The following is a 3964-nucleotide window of genomic DNA, read 5'->3' on the forward strand; positions in this document are numbered from 1 at the left end:
CCAAGGGAGGCGGCGCCGTGGGGGGTTTCCGAGGTGACGGCCTGGCAGGCTCTGTAGTCTCGGGGGGTAGAGCCGTAGGAGGCTCAAGGGGCGGAGCTCTAGAAAGCTCTGGAGTCTCTGGGAGACGAAGCCCTGAGAGGCTGGAGGGGAGGAGGAGCCCTGGGAGACTAGAGAGATGAAGCCCTGAGAGGCTTGAGGGGTGGAGCCATGAAAGACTCGAGGGACGGGGTCCTGAGAGGCTCTTCAAGGGTGGAGGAGCCCTGAAAGACTCGAGAGGAGAAGCCCTGAGAGGCTTGAGAGGGGGTGGAGCCCTAAGAGACTCGAGAGACGAAGCCTTGAGAGGCTTGAGGGGTGGAGCCATGAGAGGCTCGAGGGACGGAGCCCTGAGAGGCTCGAGGGGAGGAGGAGCCCTGAAAGACTCGAGAGGAGAAGCCCTGGGAGGCTTGAGAGGGGGAGGAGCCCTGAGAGACTCGAGAGACGAAGCCCTGAGAGGCTTGGGGGGAGGAGGAGCCCAGAAAGACTCGAGAGGAGAAGCCCTGAGAGGCTTGGAAGGAGGGGGAGCCCTGAAAGACTCAAGAGGAGGAGCCCTGGGAGGCTTGAGAGGCAGAGCCCGGGGGGGCTCGAGGGGTAGAGCTCTGGGAGGCTCGAGAAATGGAGCCCTGGGAGGCTCAAGAGGAGGAGCCCTGGGAGGCTCGAGAGGAGGAGCCTTGGGAGGCTCATGAGGCGGAGGCCGCGAGGGCTCTGAGGGGCGAGCAGGGGCTAGCAGAGCCGTGGAAGACTCGGAGAGCGGAGCAGAGGCTGGCAGAGTCGTGGAAGACTCTGAGGGCGGAGCAGAGCCCGGCAAAGCCGTGGAAGACTCTGAGGGCGGAGCAGAGCCCGGCAGAGCCGTGGAAGACTCTGAGGGCGGAGCAGAGCCCGGCAGAGCCGTGGAAGACTCTGAGGGCGGAGCAGAGCTCGGCAGAGCCGTGGAAGACTCTGAGGGTGGAGCAGAGCCCGGCAGAGCCGTGGAAGACTCTGAGGGCGGAGCAGAGGTCGGTTGAGCCGTGGAAGGCTCTGAGGGAACCTCTACGGTCTTGAGCACAAGACGAGACTGGGGAGAAGGGGCCCTCTTCCTTCTCTTACGTCTTCGGCAAACAGGGGACATGGCCATGGGGGCGGTCGAGGCTACAGGCGCTGGCTCTCTGACCGTGGCAGACATGGGCGCTGGCTCGCCGGCCGTGGCAGGCATGGGCGCTGGCTCGTTGGCCGTGGCAGACCTGGGCGCTGGCTCGTTGGCCGTGGCAGGCATGGGCTTCGGGACTGGGGCCGTGACAGGCTTCGGGACTGGGGCCGTGACAGGCCTCGGGACTGGGGCCGTGTCAGGCTTCGGGACTGGGGCCGTGTCAGGCTTCGGGACTGTGGCCGTGTCAGGCTTCGGGACTGGGGCCGTGACAGGATTCGGGACTGGGGCCGTGACAGGCTTCGGGACTGGGGCCGTGACAGGCTTCGTGACTGGGGCCGTGACAGGCCTCGGGACTGGGGCCATGTCAGGCTTCGGAACTGGGGCCGTGTCAGGCTTCAGGACCTGGGCCGTGGTAGGCTTTGAGACGGGGGCCGTGGCGTGGAGCGCTGGTTCAGTGTCTGCCTCCACCACAGTAAACGAGGAACCAGCGTGCAGTAGGGCGAGGTCAATAAACTGAGCCAGGTTAAGGGAGCAGCGACCACCAGGCATGAATGACGAGGTTGGCTCATTCAGTCCACATTGAAAAATGTCTTTCAGAGCCACCTCATCAAAATTCACCTGGTACGCCAGGGCACAAAAATCCATAACATAAGCCTCCAAGGGTTGGCTCCCCTGGCGCAAAACCAAGAATCGGGCCGCTGGCTCCATAATGTCAAGGACGGGGTTATGAGTTACACAACCACTGCCTTGCACGGAAAACCCTTGGTTAGCGTCCGAAGAGCCATAAATCCTCTCCGGGGATGGAGAGCATACGGCGCTCGCGGATGCATGGAGAGCATCAACGGGCTCAGGGGCAGACACAGGTGAAACAGGGTGAAATATTTCAGACATAGTACATACCTGCTGCCCCTGGGCCGTGAGCGCTTGGTCATGTCTCCAAATCGTAGCTCCTCGCGCCGAATGCGACGTGCACATCCGCTCTAGTGAGCTGCGCGAATCCTCCGCGTGATGCATTGTGACTGTCTTCGGTGAGGTTGGTTATTCTGTAACCCGCACACACACACACAAGACGAGACAGTCACAGTGTCGATGGGAAACTGCTTTTATTAACAGCAAAGCAGGCAAAAGTACCAACGAGGGCAAATCCAAATGAGAATGGTCAACGAGAGCGGGAGGTCGAAGCCGGGGAATCAGAATGGAACAAAGGGGCAAATCCGGGAGAGAGTGGTCAACGAGAGCGGGAGGTCAAAAAAAAACAGTTAACAACAAGGGTGCAGAACTAGACGGGACTAGTGGTTCAAAGACAGGGGAACTAGGGGAACACTCGAGCTGGCAAGCTAAGGGGTAACTATTCACAGGGGAGTTCGGAACTAGACGGGACTAGCGGGGGGGCAAAGACATGGGAAACTAAACACAATAACCAACCCGCGTGAGATGAAAGGGTTGTGATATATATAGGGGCGAGTGCAGGTGTAAACAATGATGGGTGATCAGACGAGTACAGGTGAAACTAATGTGGTGACTGAGAGCGGGCTTGCGAGCCCGAGGAGGGAGACCTGCTAACGAGCATGAGAGCTCGAGGGAGAAAAACGAGCGCGCAAGCTCGAGGGAGCAAAACGAGCGTGCGAGCTCGAGGGAGCAGAACGAGCGTGGAAGCTCGATGGAGCAAAACGAGCGTGCGAGCTGGAGGGAGCAAAACGAGTGTGCGAGCTCGAGGGAGCAAAACGAGCGTGGAAGTTCGAGGGAGCAAAACGAGCGTGCGAGCTCGAGGGGGCGGAACGAGCGTGGAAGCTCGAGGGGGCGGAGCGAGGTGCGGGGTTCGTGACAATTTATATTAAAAATGACACACAGAATGAAGATTTATTGTATTAATATATTATTTAATAAGAATAAGAAATAAGGCCCAAGTATTTTAAAATTTCATAAGTGATGTTTCTGTACAAGCCCCAGATCTCCGACACTCTTGTATGAATTCACTAATTTCTTTTACTTACTGCTGAGATATAGTGCAATAACTGCCATTCACTATATAGAAAATAGTGAATGAGAGAATGATTGTGGACACAGCCACTCTCATCACCACGATTTGTCCTGCATGTCATAAACAGTAGTCCCCCATGTCATAAGCAGTAGTTGTGCATTTACTCTGCGCCCTCACGGGGGTACTGGAAACTATCACAGCTACTTCAGGCGGATTAACTGAATAAATCCATGTAAACATCTGAGTTGAGTGTAAATCACTGCCATTCGTGTGATCAACAACTGGAGCAAGAAACAGACGTGGAGTAAAACTATTAAACTAGTAAACTACTGCTTATGACATGTGGGACAAAGCACACTGATATATTGCTGCACTGGTTTAAAAATGTACACTTAAAAACGAATGTCATAAGTGCCCAGTTACATTATCACCCTAAAAACGACCGTCTCATTACACAGAAAAGCCTGCGTTAGAATTAGAGCCAAAACTTACCTCAGCGTGCTGCCTGAAGTTGGAGCTGTGACTTTAATCTTGAAATATCAGCTTGTCTTGGTGTTAAATGAAGGCATTGCATGACGAAACTATACATTTTTCACTGTGTGGAGCGAAGTGTTTCACTTTGAAGAGTTTGATGCTGCTGCACTGATGATTTCTCATCGCGCGCAGCTGTGAACATCCGCTCTCGTAAAAATCCCATTCAATAATCTCTCAATAAATTACACATTAATTCAAATTAAACCCAGTAATGTAAGGACAGTAATGCCACAAATTGTAAAGTAAAAAAAAAAAATTGAAATTTACTTGAGTGAGAGTAAAAAGTA

Source organism: Xyrauchen texanus, chromosome 13 (genome assembly GCF_025860055.1).
Source record: "Xyrauchen texanus isolate HMW12.3.18 chromosome 13, RBS_HiC_50CHRs, whole genome shotgun sequence".
In the NCBI taxonomy this organism is placed as follows: Eukaryota; Metazoa; Chordata; class Actinopteri; order Cypriniformes; family Catostomidae; genus Xyrauchen; species Xyrauchen texanus.